The sequence below is a fragment of the Saccopteryx leptura genome, chromosome 2 (assembly GCF_036850995.1).
Source record: "Saccopteryx leptura isolate mSacLep1 chromosome 2, mSacLep1_pri_phased_curated, whole genome shotgun sequence".
In the NCBI taxonomy this organism is placed as follows: domain Eukaryota; kingdom Metazoa; phylum Chordata; class Mammalia; order Chiroptera; family Emballonuridae; genus Saccopteryx; species Saccopteryx leptura.
Window position 1 is genome coordinate 130,718,758 of NC_089504.1, and position 22,466 is coordinate 130,741,223.

The window sequence follows — 22,466 nt, forward strand, 5'->3', positions numbered from 1 at the left end:
TATGTCTTTTAATTGGATCATTTAATCCATTTATATTTAAGGTTATTATTGATATGTAGTTGTTTATTGCCATTTTATTCTTTAAAGCCTTATTCCTCCTTTACTATATTCTTTCCCACCTTTGTTCTATTTACAACAGACCCCTTAACATTCCTTGCAGCATTGGTTTGGTTGTAGTGAATTCCTTGAGTTGTTTTTTGTCTGGGAAGCTTTTTATTTCTCCTTCGATTTTAAACGATAGCTGTGCTGGATAAAGTAGTCTTGGTTGTAGGTTCTTGTTCTGCATTACTTTGAATATTTCTTGCCATTCCCTTCTGGCCTCAAGTGTTTCTGTTGAGAAGTCGGATGTCATCCTTATGGGGGCTCCTTTGTAGGTGATAACTTTTTTTTCTCTTGCAGCTTTTAATATTTTCTCTTTATCTCTTAGTTTTGGTATTTTAATTATTTTGTGTCTTCGTGTAGATTTCTTTGAGTTTCTCTTTAATGGAATTCTCTGTGTTTCTTGAACTTGTGTGACTTTTTCCTGCATCAGTTTAGAGAAGTTTTCAGCTATGATTTCATTGAACAAGGTCTCTATCCCTTGTTCTTTCTCTTCTCCTTCAGGAATCCCTATGATACGGATGTTGTTTTTCTTTAGGTTGTTACAGAACTCTCTTAGAGTTTCCTCAGATTATTTCAGCTTTTTTTTTTCTACTCTGCTTCCGTGTTTTCATTTATTGTCTTCTAAATTGTTGATTCAATCCTCTGCTTCATTCAGCCTGCTTTTAATCGCTTCTAGTGTAGTCTTCATTTCTGACTGGTTCTTCTTTATTACTTCAATGTCCTTTTTGATGCTTGTTATCTCTTTATTTATGTGCTCATTGTGTTCATCCATTGTTGTTCTAAGATCTTTCAGCATTCTAATAATCATTATTTTAAACTCTGCATCTGGTAGTTTGCTTATTTCCATCTCAGTTCATTTTCTGAGTGTTTCTCTTGTTGATACATTTGGATTGCACTTCTCTGCCTTCCCATTTTGTCTGTGTATACCCTCTTTGTTTGGTTGTGTTGTTTGTAGAGCTGGCTAAGCCTAGGGTTGGTGTTGTCTGCCTCCAATTTTCAGTTGTGTTATTTCTAGGTCTTCTTGGGTTGGCATCAGCTGTTGTTTGTAATCCACTGTGGGCTACTTATCTGCTATCATTGTTCTTTTTTCTGTGTGTGTCAGAGTTTTCTATGTCCTGGCTGGATCCGGTGTGAGGAGCCCTTCATTAGGCTTCTACTCTAACAGGGGTTGTTAAGTCCTGAACTGGTGCTTTCTGTATCTGGCCGCTGAGTGTGCCTTCCCTGCACCTCCCTGGCTGGGGCCTGGCACAGATCCTTGGGGGTCATTGCCTATGACTGGTTCTTATCCACCTTTTGGGAGCTACAGGCTATCCAGATCTTGTGGCTGCCTCTGCTGGGTCCAGGTGCTGTTGTAAATCTTAACTTAAATGTTTTGTGGAATTCACTAGAAAACACATCTGGGCCTGGTGATTATGTTTTAGAAGATTACTCATTATTGTTTCAATTTCTTTAATAGTACACAGATCTATTTAGATTGTCTGTTTCTTCTAATAAGTTTTGTTAGATTTCATCTTTCAAAGAATTGGTCCACTTCATCTAGATTGTTAAATTTGTTGCCATGAAGTTGTTCAAAATATTTCTTTTATGTCAATGGGATCTGTAATGGTATCCCCTCTTTCAGTTCTAATATTAGTTTGAATCCTCCCTCATTTTTACTTAGCCTGGCTAGAGGATTAACAATTTTAATGATCTTTTCAAAGAACCAGCTTTTTAGTTTAACTGATTTTTCTCGATTGAGTTCTTGTTTTTAATTTCATTGATTCTGCTTAATTTTTACTATTTATTTTCTTTGCTTACTTTACTTTTGATGACTAGAAATTCTGAATTTCAAATAACTGAATCTAGCAAAGTTTTCCTTTGTTTTGTACTCTTTTTTAATTTTTAATATTTATTTTTTATTTATTCATTTTAGAAAGGAGAGAGGGGGAGAGAGAGGAGAGAGGAGAGAGAGTAGAACGAGAGAGAGAGAAGGGGGAGGAGCAGGAAGCATCAACCCCCACATGTGCACTGACCAGGCAAGCCCAGGGTCTCGAACCGGTGGACCCCAGCATTTCCGATCGATGCTCTATCCACCGCACCACCACAGGTCAGGCTGTTTTGTACTTTTTGTGACTTGGTTAGGATGTGTTTTTTGTGGCTTTTTAAAGAAACTGTTAGCCACTTGAAGTCATAAAACTATTCTACATTATCTTCTAAAGATTTCATAGTTTTATAGCTTTTGTCTTTCATATTTAAGTTTTCAATCTACCTGGAATTGATTTTTGTATGTGGTATAAGGAAGGAATCCAATTTCCTTTAGTTCATATGTGAATAAACAAATAGTTTCAGAATCACTTATTTAGTTTTTTAACTTTTGTATGAAAAATATCAGTATGTACAAAATAGAATAATAAATTCCCATGGACCCATCACACAGCCTTGATAACTATCTTTTCATAGCCAATCTTGCTACATTTATATGCCTATTTACTGTTTTCTACTCTCAAAAGTATTTTGAAGTAAATTCTAATATTGTTATAATTTTATCTATAAAGCATTTTAATATTTATTTCAAAATATAAGGTATTCTAAAACACAGTTGCAACACTTATATTACACTTAAAATATGAATTGTGATTCTATTTATTTAAAAAAATTTTATTATTATTCTGGACAGTTGGTTCAGTGGTAGAGCATCAGCCTGGTGTGTATATGTCCTGGGTTTGATTCTCAGTCAGGGAACACAGGAGAAGCGACCATCTGCTTCTCAACCCTCCCCTTCTCTGTTTCTCTCTCTCTTCTCTTCCTGCAGCCATGGCTCAATTGGTTTGAGCAAGTTGGCGCCAGGTGCTGAGGATAGCTCCATGGCCTTGCCTCAGGTGCCAAAATAGCTCAATTGCTGAGCAATGGAACAATGGCCCCAGATGGGCAGAGGATTGCCTCATAGGGGACTTGCCAGGTAGATCCCAGCCGGGGCACATGCAGGAGTCTGTGTCTCTGCCTCCGTACCTCTCACTTAATAAAAAATAATTTTTTATTGATTGATTTTTTTAGAGAGAAGAGAGTGGCAGAGTGAAAGGTGGCCGGGAGAAGTGGGAGCATCAACTCATAGTAGTTGCTTCTCATATGTATCTTGACGGGGCAAGTCTGGGATTTCAAAATGGTGACCTCAGCATTCCAGGCCCACACTTTATCCATTGTGCCACCACAGGTCAGGTGAAATATGATTCTTTAATTGCAACTGATTAAATGAAGCCAGCATTACCCTAAAAACACAGACAAGGACATTATAAGAAGAGAAAAACTTCAGAGGCCACCGAGGCTTGTACACTGAGCACCGTGATCACAGCCCCTCCCATGAAGGAGAGGCAGAAACCACAGCAAACAGCTCCAGTGGGCTGGCACCAGCAACGCCCATACCCAAACGCCCTAGGCAGCAGCAGCAGAGGGGTTGGTGGACCTGCAGACAGACCACACCTAGGGAACACAGAGGCCACACTCAGTGGACTCCAGTGGCCAAAACCTTCTTTTACACAGACAAAATGAAAAGGCAGAGAAATGCAACACAAATGAATCAAGAGAAATCCCCAGAAAAGGATCAGAATGAGTCAGATATAACCAAATTACCAGATGCAGAGTTTAAAATAATAATTGTTAGGATGCTCAAAGATCTTAGAACAACAATAGATGGTCATTATGAACACCTAAATAAAGAGATAGCAAATATAAAAAAGGACATTGAAATAATAAAAAAGAATCAGTCAGAAATGACAACTACAATATCAGAAATAAAGAACACAATAGAAGGAATTAAAAGCAGGATGGATGAGCCTGAGAATCGAATCAGCAAGTTAGAGGACAAGATAAATGAAGGCACAGAAGCAGAGCAGAAAAAAGAAAAGAGACTCAAAAAGTCTGAGGGAACTCTAAGAGAGCTCTGTGACAACATGAAGAGAAATAACATTCGCATCATAAGGGTTCCTAAAGAAGAAGAGAAAGAACAAGGGATAGAGACTTTATTCAAACATATCATAGCTGAAAACATTTCTAAATTAAGACAGGAAAACGTCTCACAAATTCAAGAAGCACAGAGAACTTCATTAAAGAGAAATCTACACAAAGACACATCATAATTAAAATACCAAAGCTAAGAGATAAAGAAAAAATATTAAAAGCTGCTAGAGAAAAAAAGGCTATCACCTACAAAGGAGCCCCCATAAGGATGACTTCCGACTTCTCAACAGAAACACTTGAGGCCAGAGGGAATGGCAAGAAATATTCAAAGTAATGCAGAACAAGAGCCTACAACCAAGACTTCTTTATCCAGCAAGAATATCATTTAAAATTGAAGGAGAAATAAAAAGCTTTCCAGACAAAAAACCCAAAAAAACTCAAGGAATTCACTACAACCAAACCAATGCTGCAAGAAATGCTAAGGGGCCTGTTGTAAACAGATCAAAGGGGAAAAATAATATAGCAAAAGAGGAATATAGTTTTAAAGAATAAAATGGCAATAAACAACTACATATCAATAATAACCTTAAATGTAAATGGATTAAATGATCTGATCAAAAGACAGAGGGTAGCTGTGTGGATAAGAAAACAGGACCCATACATGTGCTGTCTACAAGAGACATACCTAAAACAAAAGATACACATAGACTGAAGATAAAAGGATGTAAAACAAAATTTTTCACACAAATGGAAATGAAAAAAAAAAAGCTGTGGTAGCAATACTTAGACAAAATGGACTTTCAAACAAAGGCTATAGTAAGAGATAAAGAAGGTCACTACATAATGATAAAGGGAGCAATCCAACAGGAAGATATAACCATTATAAATATGTACACACCTAATATAGGAGCACCTAAATATATAAAGCAGACTTTGATGGATTTAAAGGGCAAGATCAACAGCAATACTATAATAGGGGATTTCAATACCCTACTAACATCACTAGATAGATCCTCAAGAAAGAAAATTAACAAAGAAACAGCAGATTTAAGGAACACACTAGATCATCTGGATTTAATAGATATCTTCAGAACCTTTCACCCCAAAGCAATAGAATATACATTCTTTTCAAGTGCTCTTGGTACATTCTCTAGGATAGACCACATGTTAGGGCACAAAAGTGGTCTCAACAAATTTAAGAAGATTGAAATCATATCAAGCACTTTCTCTGATCACAATGGCATGAAACTAGAAATCAATCACAACAGAAAAACTGAAAAATACTCAAACACTTGGAAACTAAATAGCATGTTATTAAATAACAAATAGATTAACAATGAGATCAAAGAAGAAATAAAAAAATTCCTAGAAACAAACGATAATGAGCATACATCAACTCAAAATTTATGGGACACAGCAAACACAGTCCCAAGAGGGAAGTTCATAGCATTATAGGCATACCTTAAGAAGCTAGAAAAAGCTCAAATAAACAACTTGACCCTGCATCTAAAAGAACTAGAAAAAGAACAGCAAGTAAAGCCCAGAAGTAGTAGAAGAAAGGAAATAATAAATATCAGAGCAGAAATAAATGACATAGAGGCTAAAGAAACAATAGAGGATCAATGAAGCCAGGAGCTGGTTCTTTAAAAAGGTAAACAAGATCAATGAACCTTTAACCAGACTCACCAAGAAAAAAAGAGAGAGGACTCAAATAAATAAAATTAGAAATGAGGGTGGAGAAATAACAACTGGCACAACAGAAATACAAAAATATTGTAAGAAAATACTATGAGGAACTGTATGCCAAAAAACTAGACAACCTAGATGAAATGGACAAATTCTTGAACATATAATTTTCCAAAAGTTAATCTGGAAGAATCAGAAAACCTAAACAGACCAATTACAACAAATGAGATCGAAACAGTTATCAAAAAGCTACCAACAAACAAAAGTCCTGGGCCTGATGGCTTCACAAGTGAATTCTACCACATATTCAAAAAAGAACTAACTCCTATCCTTCTCAAGCTATTTCAAAAAATTCAAGAGGAAGGAAGACTTCCAAGCTCCTTTTATGAGGCGAGCATAATTCTGATTCCAAAACCAGGCAAACACAACACAAAGTAAGAAAATTATAGGCCAATATCCTTGATGAATTTAGATGCTAAAATCATCAACAAAATGTTAGCAAACCGGATCCAGCAATATATGAAAAAAATCATACATCATGATCAAGTGGGACTTATTCTGGGGAGGCAAGGCTGATACAGCTTTTGCAAATCAATCAATGTGATTCATCACATAAACAAAAGGAAGGAGAAAAACCACATGATAATTTCAATAGATGCAGAAAAAGCATCTGATAAAATCCAGCACCCATCATGATCAAAACTCTCAGCAAAGTGGGAATATAGGGAACATACCTCAACACAATAAAGGCCATCTATGACAAACCCACAGCCAACATCATACTCAATGGGCAAAAATTAAAAGCAATGCCCTTAAGATCAGGAACAAGGCACGGTGCCCCCTTTCACCACTCTTATTCAACATAGTTCTGGAAGTCCTAGCCAAAGCAATCAGACAAGAAGAAGAAATAAAAGGCATCCAAATTGGAAAAGAAGAAGTAAAACTATCATTATTTGCAGATGATATGATACTGTATATAGAAAACCCTAAAGTCTCAGTCAAAAACTACTGGACCTGATAAATGAATTCAGCAAGGTGGCAGGATATAAAATTAATACTCAGAAATCAGAGGCATTTTTATACACTAACAATGAACTGTCAGAAAGAGAAATTAAGGAAGCAATCCCCTTCACCACTGCAACCAAAAAAATAAAGTACCTAGGAATAAATTTAACCAGGGAGATTAAAGATTTGTACTTGGAAAATTATAAAACATTGATAAATAAATCAGGGAAGATACAAACAAGTGGAAGCATATACCATGTTCATGGTTAGGAAGAATAAACATCATTAAAAATGTCTATATTATCCAAAGCAATTTATAAATTCAATGCAACACCGATTAAAATACCAATGACTTACTTCAAAGATATAGAACATATATTTCAAAAATTTATATGGAACCAAAAGAGAACACGAATAGCCTCAGCAATCTTGAAAAGAAATAATAAAGTGGGAGCTATCACACTTCCAGATATCAAGTTATACTACAACTTTTGAGGCCATTGTACTCAAAACAGCCTTGTACTGGCATAAGAACAGGCATATAGATCAATGGAACAGAACAGAGAACCCAGAAATAAACCCACAGCTCTATGGACAACTGATATTTGACAAAGGAGGTAAGGGCATACAATGGAGTAAAGACAGCCTCTTTAATAAATTGTATTGGGAAAATTGGACAGCTACCTGCAAAAAAATGAAACTAGAGCACCAACTTACACTATTCACAAAAATAAACTCAAAATGGATGAAAGACTTAAATGTAAGCCGTGAAACCATAAGCATCTTAGAAGAGAACATAGGCAGTAAGCTCTCCGACATCTCTCGCAGCAATATATTTGATTTATCTCCACGGGCAAGTGAAATAAAAGAATAAACAAATGGGGCCCTGGCAGGTTGGCTCAGTGGTAGAGCGTCGGCCTGGCGTGCAGAAGTTCTGGGTTCGATTCCCGGCTAGGGCACACAGGAGAAGCGCCCATCTGCTTCTCCACCCCTCCCCCTCTCCTTCCTCTCTGTCTCTCTCTTCCCCTCCCGCAGCAAGGCTCCATTGGAGCAAAGATGGCCCAGGCGCTGGGGATGGCTCCTTGGCCTCTACCCCAGACGCTAGAGTGGCTCTGGTTGCGACAGAGCGACGCCCCGGAGGGGCAGAGCATCGCCTCCTGGTGGGCAGAGCGTTGCCCCCTGGTGGGCGTGCCGGGTGGATCCCGGTCGGGCGCATGTGGGAGTCTGTCTGACTGTCTATCCCCGTTTCCAGCTTCAGAAAAATACAAAAAATAAAAAATAAATAAACAAATGGGACTATATCAAACTAAAAAGCTTTTGCACAGCTAAAGACAATAAGAACAGAATAAAAAGACAAACTACACAATGGGAGAACATATTTGACAATACATCTGATAAGGGGTTAATAACCAAAATTTATAAAGAACTTGTAAATATCAACACCAGGAAGACAAACAATCCAATCAAAAAATGGGCAAAAGAAATTAATAGACACTTCTCCAAAGAGGATATACAGATGGCAAACAGGCATATGAAAAAATGCTCAACATCACTAATCATTAGAGAAATGCAAGTTAAAACCACAATGAGATACCACCTCACACCAGTCAGAATTGCGCTCATCAACAAAACAACACGGAATAAGTGCTGGAGAGGATGTGGAGAAAAGGGAACCCTCCTGCACTGCTGGTGGGAATGCAGACTGGTGCAGCCACTGTGGAAAATAGTATGGAGATTCCTCAAGAAATTAAAAATCGAACTGTCTTTTGACCCAGCTATCCTACTTTTAGGAATATACCCCAATAACACCATAGCACTGTTTCAAAAGAAGAAATGCACATCCATGTTTATGGCAGCATTATTTACAATAGGGAAGATCTGGAAACAGCCCAAGTGTCCAGGACAAGTGGATTAAAAAGCTTTGGTACATATATACTATGGAATACTACTCAGCCATTAGAAATGATGACATCGGATCATTTATCAATACAATAACATGGATGGACCTTGATAACATTATACTGAGCGAAATAAGTAAATCAGAAAAAAACTAAGAACTATATGATTCCATACATACGTGGGACATAAAAATGAGACTCAGAGACATGGACAAGAGTGTGGGGGATTACGGGGTGGGGAGGAGGAGATGGAGGGGATGGGGGAGGGGAGGGGCACAAAGAAAACCAGTTAGATTGTTAGAAGGTGATGGAGAACAACTGGACTTTGGGTGATGGGAATGCAGCATAATCAAATGTCAAAATAACCTAGAGATGTTTTCTCTGAACATATGTACCCTAATTTATCAATGTCACCCCATTAAAATGAATTTTTTAAAAATTCTCTAAAAAAAAAAAAGAGAAAACTTCAGACTAACCCTGGCCCAATAATTTAGCTGGCTAGACCATCATCCTGATACAAAGACATTGTGGGTTTGATTCCTGGTCAGGGCACATACAGGAACAGATTGATGTTTCTATCTCTCCCTTCCTGTCTCTCTAAAATCAATAAATAAGTTAAAAAAGAAAAAGAAAACTCCAGACCAGTATGAACAGAGACACAAAAATCTTCAATAAAATATTAACAAATCAAGTCCAGATTTATATTTAAAAGATTATGTATCATAACCAAGTGGCAGCTACCATAACAATGCAAGACTGGCTCAACATTAGGAAACCAATAAAGAAAATCTACCATATAAACAGAATAATGAAGAAAAGGCACATGATCGTATCCATGGATGTAGAAAAACCATTTGATAAAATTTAACATCTATTCTTGATTTTAAAAAATGGTCTCATGAACTAAGAATAGAATGAAACTGCCCTAAACTGAGAAAGGGGTTCTGGAAAAATTAAAATTAAAAGTAATTTTAAACCCTAATATTATACTTAATGTTAAAAGACTGGGAACAAGTTAAGAAAGTCCACTTTTACCAACCCTATTTAACATTATACTAGAAATTCTAGGCAGTATAATAAAGCAAGATAAAGGCATATGGATTTTAATTTTTTTTAATTTATTGATTTCAGAAAGAGAAGAAGGGAGAGAAAGAGAGAAACATCAGTTTGTTGTTCTGCTTATTCATGCATTCATTGGTTGATTCTTGTTTGTGCCCTGACCGGGGACCATGCTCTGACTGAGCTAACTGGCCAGGGCTTCCAGGACTTTTTCTGTATACTAGCCAGGAACAATTGAAAACTGAAATTTAAACATTTAAAATAGATATAAGAAAAAAGAGAAAGAAAATAGTAATTAGTAGGTATAGACATAACAAAATACATGCACAGTCCCTATGCCAAAAAATAGAACACACTGAAGAAAAATATCAAAGACCTTAATAAATAGAAAACATATCATATTTATGGATTAGAAGATATATTATTTTTAAGATGTCAATTCTCTTCTCCTATTTGATCTCTATTTAGGTTTAACACAACCCCCATCAAACTTCCAGCAGGACATTTTTTTTTTGTAGATGCAAACAAGCTGATTCTAAAATTTATATAGAAAGACAAAGGAACTTAAGTAGAAAAAACAATTTTGGGGGAAAAAAATGATAGTCAAACTTGAGTTCTTATTACCTGATTTTAAGACATACTACTATAAAGCCACTTCCTATGTGAATAACTAATAATTCCAGCATCACTTAGTTTTTAAACATTTTTGTATGAAAATGTCAACATATGCAAACTAGAAGAGAATAATAAATCCCATGTACCCATCACACAGTGTAAATAAAGACAGTGTGGTTCTGGTGAATGTATAGACACATAGAGATCAATGGAGCATAGTCTGTATGAAACCAGTTCTTTGAAAATCCGTTGAGATTTTCTTTATTGTCCAGTATATGATTCTGTTTTCATAAATACGTGTTTGTTTGTTTTTATTTCTCTGAAGTTGGAAACGGGAGGCAGTCAGACAGATTCCCGCATGCGCCCGACCGGGATCCACCCGGCACGCCCACCAGTGGGCGATGCTCTGCCCATCTTGGGGCGTCGCTCTGTTGCGACCAGAGCCACTCTAGTGCCTGAGGCAGAGGCCACAGAGCCATCCTCAGCGCCCGGGCAAACGCTGCTCCAATGGAGCCTTGGCTGCCGGAGGGGAAGAGAGAGACAGAGAGGAAGGAGAAGGGGAGGGGTGGAGAAGCAGATGGGCACTTCTCCTATGTGAAGAAGAGAAGCGTGCCCTGGCTGGGAATCGAATCCGGGACTCCTGCACGCCAGGCCGATGCTCCACCACTGAGCCAACCGGCCAGGGCCATAAATACATGTTTGAAAAGAACAATTGCTAGTTGTATATTCTACATAAAATTTCATTTTAGAAGATGCACATTTTTCACAGTAAGTATCTCTGAAATCAGTATGCATCTGGCCCTCCATGGCATTCCATAGTTTAACTGGCAGTGGTTTTTCCTACTGGTTCTTGAGAATATAGTGTACCTTACAATCAGTGGTTGCTTACAGTGATGAAAGTCCATAGATTGGGTCAGGTATTTTAATTGTTCAGATCTATGTCTTCAATGACTACTTTCTTGCTTTTTGTATCCATTATGAGAGAAGTATATTAAAAATCTGTTGAGAAGGGGGCTGTGGAGAAAGGAGTAAAGAAAGACAAATATTCAGTGAGGGAAAATGATTTGACTTCGGGTGATGGACACACAACACAATCAACAGTTCAAATGTTATAGAGACATTCACCTGAAACCTGTGTACTCTTATTGATCAATGTCACCCCATTAAATTTAACTTTCTAAATAAAATCTTAGAAAATCTAAGATTGAGAATTTTTTCTCTTTTTTTTTTTTGGCGAGGAGGGGGGAGGAAGGGAGGGAGGAAGGGAGAGAGATGAGAAGCATCAACTCGTAGTTGCATCGCTTTAGTTGTTCATGCCTTGACTGGGGGACTCAAGGCAGTGACCTTGGGCTCAAGCCAGAGACCATGGGGTCATATCTATGATTCCATGCTCAAGCCAGCGACCTTGGGCTTTCGAACCTGGGACCTCAGTGTCCCAGGTCAACATTCTATTCATTGCACCACAACTGATCATGCTCTTTCTCATTTTATTTGTGTTTTGCTTAGCATCCTGACCTTGTATTATTTGGTGCAGTCAAGTTTAGATGTGTTTTGTCTTCCAGGTGAATTGCTTCTTTTTATCATTTTATAGTGACTGTCTTTGTCCCAAGTATTTTGCTTAATATAAATATAGTTTTGTTCAATGTAAATATAGCTATGCCAGCAAATTCTTTTAACTAGTATTGGACTGGTACTGGTTTTCCATGCTTTTATTTTCAGCCTTATGATATCCTTGTATTTTCAATTTACCAGACAACATATAGCTAGACTTTGTTTCCTGATTCAACATGATACTCTTTGACATTTAACTGAAAAGCCTAGAGCCTTTACATTTATTATTACTTATACATATAGATTGCTACCACTTTATTTTGGGCAATTTGTGCTACCTCTTTTCTCTCCTTTCTTGTCTTATTTTGGATTGCAGAGTTTTTTTATTGAGTGTAGAATCCTAGATATTTTACTATAAAAGTAGAGGGCTCTTTTGTTTGCTTTTATTTGGCATTTCCCCAAGTAGTCTGAGCTTGTGAAAGACCATGTTTCATGTTTATTTGGTGTCATTCACTGGGTATTGGGTGAAGAAGTGATGTAGCCTTTTCCTTTTTCCTTTTTAAAAATTGTTATAAAGTCTAAGTCATTGCCCTGGCCTGTTGGCTCATTGGATAGAGTGTTGGCCAGGTGTGTGGTCATGCAGACATCCTGGGTTTGATCCCTGGTCAGGGCACACATGAGAAGCGACCATCTGCTTCTCTTCCGCTCTGTCTTCCCTTATTTCCCTCTTTCCCTCTTGTAGCCAGTGGCTCGATTGGTTCAAGTGTCAGCCCCAGATGCTGAGGATAGCTTGGTTAGTCTGAGCATCAGCCTCAGGCACTGAGAATAGCTTGGTTGATTCAAACATTGGCCTCAGATGGGGGTTACCAGGTGGATCCTGGTTGGGCCACATGCAGAGTCTGTCTCTTTCTCTCCTCCTCTCACTTCAAAACAAACAAACAAACAAACAAACAAAAACAACTCTAAGTCAGTTTCTGTTTAGTGTTTTGTAAACTTAGTATGAATGTTATTTCTAAATTAGAAAATTTTTTTCACAAACATTTTTTCCAAATGTGACATTAAATTCTAAAAGTTATCAGAAAAATGCTTTAATGATCAGGTGTTTTTTTTTTTCTAAAACAAAGTATAAATGACCATAGCTAATATCCTGTGTTCTTTGGTCTACTTGACTTTCATATAGAGAATGGTATATTATTAAGGGATCATTTATGAACTCCTAATACCGTGATGGCGAACCTTTTTATAAAAACCGCCCACTTTTGCAGTGCTGGTCAACCTGGTCCCTCCCGCCCACTAGTGGGCGTTCCAGCTTTCATGGTGGGCCAATTGCAGTGCCATTGGGTTGAATGGTTAGAGATCAAATTTAAAACCCAGATCCCTAGTTATTATTTTTTAATTAATTCAGTGTTTTGTTTTATCGATTGATTTTTAGAGAGACAGAGAAGGAGGAAGGAAGAGAAGCATTCATTTGTTGTTCCACTTATTTGTGCATTCATTAGATGCTTTCCGTATGTGCCCTGACTGGGGCTTGAACCTGCAACCTTGATGTTTCCAGATGTTGCTGTAACCAACTAAGCTACTGGCCAGGGCCTACATCCAATATTATTTTATTTTAGGTTCAGGTGCACAGCATAGTGGTTAGATAATCAAATATCTTACAAAGTGTTCCCATGAATATTTCCAGTACCCACTGGCCACCATACAGTTTTTATAGTATTATTGACTATATTCCCTATGCTGTACTTTAAATCCCTGTGACTGTTTTGTAACTATCAATTTGTACTTTTGTTTTTATTTTATACTTTTTTTAATTTATTGATTTTAGTGAGAGAGGAAGGGAAGAGAGATAGGAACATTGATCTGTTCTTGTGTGTGCCCTGATTAGAGATCAAACTGGCAACCTCTGTGCTTTGGACAATGCTCTAACCAACTGAGCTATTCAGCCAGGGCCGATTTGTATTTCTTAATCTTCCCCTTTTCCACCCCTCCTTCCCTGTACCACCTCTCCTCTGGCAGCCATCAGTCTGTTCTCTGTATCTACAAGTCTGCTTCAATTTTGTTTGTTTATTTTGTTCTTTAGATTCCCCATATAAATGAAATCAAATGGTATTTATCTTTCTCTGACTGACTTATTTCACTTAGCATAATACACCCTAGGTCCATCCATATTGTTGATGATCTTATTCTTTTGTATGGCCAAGTAATATTCCATTGTATATAAATACCAAAGCCTTTTTATTCACTTGTCTCTACTGATGGGCACTTGGGTTGCTTCCATATGTTGGTTACTATAAATAACATTGCAATGAACATAGGGGCACATATATTCTTTTGAATTAGTGGTTTGTGTCCCCTCAGCTATATACCCAGAAGTGGAACCCCTAGGTAATAAGGCAGTTCCATTTTTAATTTTTTGAGGACCCTCCATATTGTTTTCCACAGTGGCTGCACCGATCTGTGTTCCTACCAACAGTGCACTAGGGTTCCCTTTCTCCACATTCTTGCCAACACTTGTTTGTTGATTTATTGATGATAGCTATTCTGATGGCTATGAAGTGATATCTCGATGTAGTTTTAATTTGGATTTTTCTGATGATTAGTGACCTTGAGCATCTTTTCATATATCTCTGGGCTATCTGTATGCCCTCTTTGGAAAAGTGTCTATTCAGGTCCTTTATTTATTTGTTTGTTTGTTTGGGCACACATGGGCGTGAGAGAGAGCGACAGAGAGACAGAAAGGGAGAGAGATGAAAAGCATCAACTCGTAGTTGCAACACCTTTAGCTGTTCACTGATTGCTTTCTCACATGTATCTTGACTGAGGCGGGGTGGGGTGGGGGGCCTCTGGCTGAGCCAGCAATGACCTCTTGCTCAAGTCAGCAACCCTGGGCTGAAGCCAGAGACCATGGTGTTATGTCTATGTTCCCATGCTCAAGTCAGCAACCCCGCACTCAAGCTGGATGAGCTCTCGTTTAAGCCAGGGATCTCAGGGTCTCAAACCTGGGTCCTCAGCGTCCCAGCTTGATGTTCCATCCACTGTGCCACCACCTGGTCATGTATGCCCATTTTTTAAGTCAATTGTGTGATGTGTTTTTTGTTTGTTTGTTTTTTTGGTGTTGTGTCTTATGAGTATATATATTAATCCCTTGTCAGCTGTCTCATTGGCAAATATCTTATCCCATTAAGTAAGTTGTTTTTTCATTTTGTTTTTTTGTTGTTGGTTTATTTTTGTTTTTATTCACATCAGACAGGTAATGTGCCAATGCTGTAACAAGGTTTGAGGGAAGCACATGTCACACAAAAGTGTGAACACCCATCATCACACTTATGAACCACAAAAGGATCAGTTGTCTTTATTTTGTTGGTGGTTTCCTTTGTTGTGCAAAACTTTCCAGTTTGATGTAGTCCCATTAGTTTATTTTTTCTTTTTGTCTCCATTGCCTGAGGAGATATAGCAGAAAAAATATTGCTAAGTGTTAGATTTTTATCGTTCCCAGTCTTATATTTAAGTGTTTAATCTATTGAGTTTATTCTTGTATGTAATAAAATAAGGTGGTCTAGTTTCATTTTTTGCATGTATTTGTCCAGTTTTCCCAACATTTATTGATTAGACTGTCTTTATCCCATTGTATATATATTCTTGCCTCTTTTGTCAAATATTGACCATATAGATGTGGGTTTATTTCTGGGCTCTGAATTTTGTTCCATTTGTCTATATGCCTGGGGTGTTGTTTTTTACATGATGATGTAAAAAATTTTTAATTTACTGATTTGAAAGAGAAACATTAATTTGTTGTTCCACTTATTTCTGCATTCATTGATTGATTTTTGTATGTACCCTGACCAGGGATTGAAGATGCAACGTTGGTGTATCTGGATGATTCTCTAACCATCTGAGCTACTCTGCCAGGGCTCTGTATGTCTGTTTTTGTGCTAGTACCATACTGTTTTGATTGCTATAGACTTGTAGAGTGGTTTGATATCAGGTAGCATGATACCACCTACTTTGTTCATTCTCAAGATTGCTGTGGCTACTTGAGGGTTTTTGTGGTTCCATACAAATTGTGAATTATTTGTTCTAGTTTTGTGGAAAATACCATTGGTAATTTGATAGGATTTACATTGAATCTATAGATTGCTTTTGACGGTATGGACATTTTAATGATGTTAATTCTGCCTATCCATGAGCATGGTATATGCTTCCATTTATTTGTATTTTCTTTAGTTTCTTTCTTTTTTTTTTTTTGTATTTTTTTTTCTGAAGCTGGAAACGGGAGAGACAGTCAGACAGACTCCCGCATGCACCTGACCGGGATCCACCTGGCACGCCCACCAGGGGCGACGCTCTGCCCACCAAGGGGCAATGCTCTGCCCCTCCGGGGCATTGCTCTGTTGCGACCAGAGCCACTCTAGCGCCTGGGGCAGAGGCCAAGGAGCCATCCCCAGCGCCCGGGCCATCTTTGCTCCAATGGAGCCTCGACTGCGGGAGGGTAAGAGAGAGACAGAGAGGAAGGAGAGGGGGAGGGGTGGAGAAGCAAATGGACGCTTCTGTGTGCCCTGGCCGGGAATTGAACCTGGTACTTCCGCACGCCAGGCTGATGCTCTACCGCTGAGCCAACCGGCCAGGGCCTAGTTTCTTTCTTTAGTGTCATATAATTTTGAGTACAGATCTTTTACCTTCTTGGTTAAATTTATTCCTAGGTGTTGTGGGTTTGTTTCTGAGGAATTTTCTTTTTTTTATTTATTATTATTTATTTATTTATTTATTTTTGTATTTTTCTGAAGCTGGAAACGGGGAGAGACAGTCAGACAGACTCCCGCATGCGCCCGACCGGGATCCACCCGGCACGCCCACCAGGGGCGACGCTCTACCCACCAGGGGGCGTCGCTCTGCCGCGACCAGAGCCACTCCAGCTCCCGGGGCAGCGGCCAAGGAGCCATCCCCAGCGCCCGGGCCATCCTTGCTCCAATGGAGCCTTGGCTGCGGGAGGGGAAGAGAGAGACAGAGAGGAAGGAGGGGGGGGTGTGGAGAAGCAAATGGGCACTTCTCCTATATGCCCTGGCCGGAAATCGAACCCAGGTCCCCCGCACACCAGGCCGACGCTCTACCGCTGAGCCAACCGGCCAGGGCCTCTGAGGGATTTTCTTATTCATTATTGGTGTATAATCCTCTAATTCATTATTGGTGTATAAAAATGCAACAAATTTCTGAATATTTATTTTGCATCCTGCTACTTTACTGAATTCATTGATCCGTAGTTTTTTGGTGGAATCTTTAAAGCTCTCTCTATACAGTATCATGTCATCTGCAAATAATGATTTTACTTCTTCCTTTCCAATTTGGATGCCTTTTATTTATTTTTTTCTTTTTTTTTTTTGTCTGATTGCTGTACTAGGCTGAGTAAGAGTAGTGAAAGTGAACATCCTTGCTTTGTTCCTGATCTTGAGAAAAACACTTTTAGTTTTTCCCTGTGAGTATGATGTTGGCCAGGTGTCCCCAAACTTTTTACACAGGGGGCCAGTTCACTGTCCCTCAGACCATTGGAGGGCCAGACTATAAAAAAAACTATGAACAAATCCCTATGCACACTGCACAGATCTTATTTTAAAGTAAAAAAACAAACAAACAAAAAAGAAAAACGGGAACAAATACAATATTTAAAATAAAGAACAAGTAAATTTAAATCAACCAACTAACCAGTATTTCAATGGGAACTATGCTCCTCTCACTGATCACCAATGAAAGAGGTGCCCCTTCCGGAAGTGTGGTGGGGGCCAGATAAATGGCCTCAGGGGGCCGCATGTGGCCCGCGGGCCATAGTTTGGGGACCCCTAATGTTGGCTATGGGGTGTTAGTCATACGTAGCCTTTATCATGTTGAGGTATGCTCCCTCTATTCCCACTGTGCTGAGAATTTTTATCATAAATAGGTACTGGATTTTCTCAAATGCTTTTCCTGCATTTATTGATATAATTATATGATTTTTATCCTTTGGTTCATGCGGTATATCACATTGATTTGCAGATATTGTACCGAACTTGCATCCCAGGATTAACTCTCACTTGATCATGGTGTATGACGCTTTTAATGTATTGCTGAATTCAGTTTGCTAATATATATATTTTCTTAAGTGAGAGGAGGGTAGATGGTGAGACACACTCCCACATTTGCCCTGATTGACACCCACCCAGCAACCCCATCTGGGGCTGATGTTTGAATCAACTGAGCTATCCCCAGCACCTGGGATTAACACTTGAAACAATTGAACTACTGGCAGCAGAGATGGAAGAGAAAGTGAAGGGAAGAGAGAAAGGGGAAGAGAAGCGGATAGTTGCTTCTCTTGTGAGCCTGGACCAGGAATCAAACCCAGGACATCAATATGCCGGGCCAACATTCTATCCACTGAGCCAACTGGCCAGGGCCCAATTTGCTAATATTTTGTTGAGGATTTTTGCACTTACGCTCATCAGGGATACTGGCCCATTATTTTCTTTCTTTGTAGTGTCTTTATCTGCTTTTGGGATTAGGATAATGCTAACCTGATGAAATAAGCTTGAGAGTCTTCCCACCTCTTGAATTTTTTGGAACAATTTGAGAAGAATAGGTGTTATTACTTCTTTGAATGTTTGGCTAAAATTCACCTGTAAAGCCATCTGGTCCAGAACTTCTGTTTGTAGGGAGTTATTTTTTTTAATGGCTTTTTGTTGGTTGTAATTGGTCTTTTAAGATTCTCTGTTTCTGCCTGACCAGGCAGTGGCACAGTGGATAGAGCATCGGACTGGTATGCGGAGGACACGGGTTCGAGACCCCGAGGCGCCAATTTGAGCGGCGGCTCATCGGGTTTGAGCAAGGCTCACCAGCTTGGACCCAAAGTTGCTGGCTTGAGCAAGGGGTCATTTGGTCTGCTGTGCACCCCCCCCCCAGTCAAGGCACATATGAGAAAGCAATCAATGAACAACTAAGGAGCCGCAACGAAGAATTGATTTTTCTCATCTCTCTCCCTTCCTGTCTGTCTGTTCCTATCTGTCCTTCTCTCTGTCTTTGCCATAAAAAAAAAAAAAAAAAAGATTATCTGTTTCTTCTTGATTTTGTTTTGGAAGATTTTATGTTCCCAGGAATTTATCCAGCTCCTCCAGATTGTCCAATTTGTTGGCACATAGTTGTTTGTAATATTTTCTTATAATCCTTTGTATTTTTGTAGTGTCAATTGTTACTTCTCTTTCATTTCTGACTTTATTTGGGTCCTCTCTCTTTTTTTCTTGATGAATCTGGTTAAAGGTTTTTCAATCTTGTTTATAAAGAACCAGCCTTGGTTTCATTGATTTTGTGTGTGTGTGTGTGTGTGTGTGTGTGTGTGTGTGTGTGTGTGTGTTTTAAGTGAGAGGTGGGGAGGCAGAGACAGACTCTCACATGCACCCTGACCAGGATCCATCTGGTGAACCCCCTATGGGCTCAGCAACCAAGCTACTTTAGCATCTGAGGCAAGACCATGGTGCCATCCTCAGCACCCAGGGCCAATTTGCTCAAATGAGCCATGGCTGTTGGGGAAGGGGAAAGATAGAGAAGCAGATGGTCACTTCTCCTGTTTTTCCTGACCAGGAATTGAACCCGGGAATTGCACATTCTTGGTCAGTGCTCTACCACTGAGCCAGCTGGCCAAGGCCAATCTTTCATACATTTTTAAGGCTCTATTTCACTTAGTTCTGCTCTGATCTGTTTCCTTCTTTCTATGCACTTTGGGCTTTGTTGTTGTTTTTCTAGTTCCTTTAGGTGTAAGGTTAGTTTTTTCTTTTTTTGAGATTTTTCTTGAGATAGGTAGGCCTGTATTGCTGAATTTCCCTCTTAGAACTACTTTTGTTGTATACCAAAGGTTTGGGGGTTGTTGTGTTTCAATTTTCATTTGTCTCAAGGTATCTTTTGATTCTAACTTGATCTGTTAACCTGTTCATTGTTTAGTAACATATTATTTAGCCTACATGTATTTGTGGGGTTTTTTCCCCTTAATTGGTTTCTTGTTTCATATCATTGTGGTCAGAGAGATGTTTGATACAGGGTTTTAGTCTTAAATTTATTGAGACTTAGCCAGACCAGGAGGTGGCGCAGGCGCAGTGGATAGAGCATTGGACTGGGATATGGAGGACCCAGGTTCAAAACCCCGAGGTCGCGACCTGACCTGTGGTGGCGCAGTGGATAAAGCGTCAACCTGGAAACGCTGAGGTTGCCAGTTCAAAACCCTGGGCTTATCTGGTCAAGGCACATATGGGAGTTGATGCTTCCTGCTCCTCCCCCCCTTCTCTCTCTCTCTCTCTCTCTCTCTCTCTCTCATATATATATCTCCTCTCTATAATGAATAAATAAAATCATAAAAAATAAAAAAAAACCCCGAGGTCGCTGGTTTGAGCACGGGCTCACCGGGTTTGAGCAAGGCTCACCAGCTTGAGCCCAAAGTCGCTGGCTCAAGCAAGGGGTCACTCGGTCTGCTGTAGCCCCCTGGTCAAGGCACATATGAGAAAGCGAATAATGAACAACTAAGGTGCCACAACGAATAATTGATGCTTCTCATCTCTCTTCCTTCCTGTCCATCCCTATCTGTCCCTCTCTCTGTCTCTGTCACATACCCAAAAAAGTCTATTGAGACTTGTTTAGTGTCCTAAAATGTGGTCTGTCCTGGAAAATGTTCTGGGCCCTGATCAGGTAACTCAGTTGGTTAGAGCATCATCCCAATACACCAAGGTTGCAGGTCTCATCCCAGGTCAGGGCACATATCAATGAATGCATAAGTGGAGCAACAAATGAACATTTCTCTGAGATCAATAAAAATAAAAAAATAGAACTTAAAATATTCCATTAGCACTTTAAAAGAATGTATATTCTGGCCTGACCAGGCGGTGGCACAGTGAATAGTGTTGGACTGGGATGCAGAGGACCCAGATTCAAAACCCCGAGGTCACCAGCTTCAGTGTGGGGTCATCCGGCTTGAGCGAGGGGTCACTGGCTTGAGTGTGGGATCATAGACATGACACCATGTTCGCTGGCTTGAGCCCAAAGGTCACTGGCTTGAGCCTAAGGGCTCTGGCTTGAGCAAGGGGTTACTCACTCTGCTGTAGCCCCCAGGTCAAGGCACATATGAGAAAGCAATCAGTGAACAACTAAGATGCTGTAATGAAGACTTGATGCCTCTCATCTCTCTCCCTTCCTGTCTGTCCCTATCTGTCTCTCTCTCTGTCTCTGTTGGGAAATAAAGTGTATATTCTGCTGCTTTGGGGTGAAATACTCTGAAAATATCAATGTATGTCATTCATGTAAGGTGAGGCCACTATTTTCTGGTTGATTTTTTTTGGGGGGGGGGGTATTTTCCGAAGTTAGAAGCAGGGAAGTAGTCAAAACTCCTGCATGCGCCTGAACAAGATCCACCCGGCATGCCCACCAGGGGGCGACACTCAGCCTTCTGGGGAATTGCTCCGCTGCAGTTGGAGCCATTCTAGCGCCTGAAGCAGAGGCCATGGAGCCATCCTCAGTGCACGGGTCAACTTTGCTCCAATAGAGCCGGGAAAGAGAGAGAGAGAGAGAGAGAGAGAGAGAGAGGAAGGAGAGGGGGGAAGAATGGAGAAGCAGATGGGTGCCTCTCCTGTGTGCCCTGACCAGGAATCGAACCTCGGACTTCCACACACGGGGCCTGCGCTCTACCGTTAAGCCAACCGTCCAGGGCCTTGTTTTTTGTCTGGAAGCTCTATCCATTGATGTCAGGTGGTGTTAAAATCCTAGTATGACTGTATTAATGTCAGTCTCTTTATATCCATCAATATTTGCTTTATATTTTTAGGTGATCCTATGTTGGAAGCATAAATGTTTATAAGGGTTATAGCCTATTGTTGGGTTGCCAGGTCCCTAGTTATTAATGCTCACATAACTTTAGGCAACTACCAAGCTCACCAGAATGACATTAAGTTCCACAGAGCAGTAATACTGCCTTGTTCATCAATCTTTTCCTAGTAATGCTTAGCATACAAAAGGCCTTTAATAAATAATATTCATAACTTACCAGTTGAAAACTGTTATCTATACTATGAAAGGCAGCAAACTACTATATGATATCCTGTCACTTTTGAGGAAAAGGATCTCAAACATAAAATGGCAAAGACTTGATAAGACATGTTTACTGCAAAAAAATTTACACTGATGAAAGGGAATGGAATTATCAGAATCTGTCCATCTCTCCTTTTTTTTTTTTTTTTTTTTTTGCTTATAAACAACAGAAATTTATTTCTCAGAGTTTCGGAGGCTGAAAGTCCAAGATCAGAATGCCAACATGGTGAGATTCTGGTGAAAACTCTTTTCTAGGTTGCAGACTTTTGTGTCCCTCACATGGTGGATTAAGCTTGGGAGTGTGTGTGTGTGTGGGGGGGGTTCTTTTATTAGAACAGAATTCTAGTTTGTGAGGGCTTTATCCAGAATCTTTAAAAAACAAAAACCCAGTTAATTGGCCTGAATCTCCTCCAAATGACTATTCCTTAAACATTCCAGCCAAACTTTTTGTAGAGTGGGCTTCTGAATTCTACAACCTTGATTTGAGTGTTCCTTCACTTTGCCTTATAGTAAAAACAAGCAGTATTTAGT

General features: G+C 39.5%; 1 non-coding gene across 1 annotated transcript; it reads right to left on the reverse strand.

The window, feature by feature from the left end:
- Nucleotides 1–15,089: 15,089 nt before the first annotated feature.
- On the reverse strand, nt 15,090–15,192 carry LOC136396194 (small nucleolar RNA U13). Its single transcript, XR_010749593.1, has one exon. It is a non-coding gene; the product is annotated as a small nucleolar RNA U13 (small nucleolar RNA).
- Nucleotides 15,193–22,466: the final 7,274 nt, after the last annotated feature.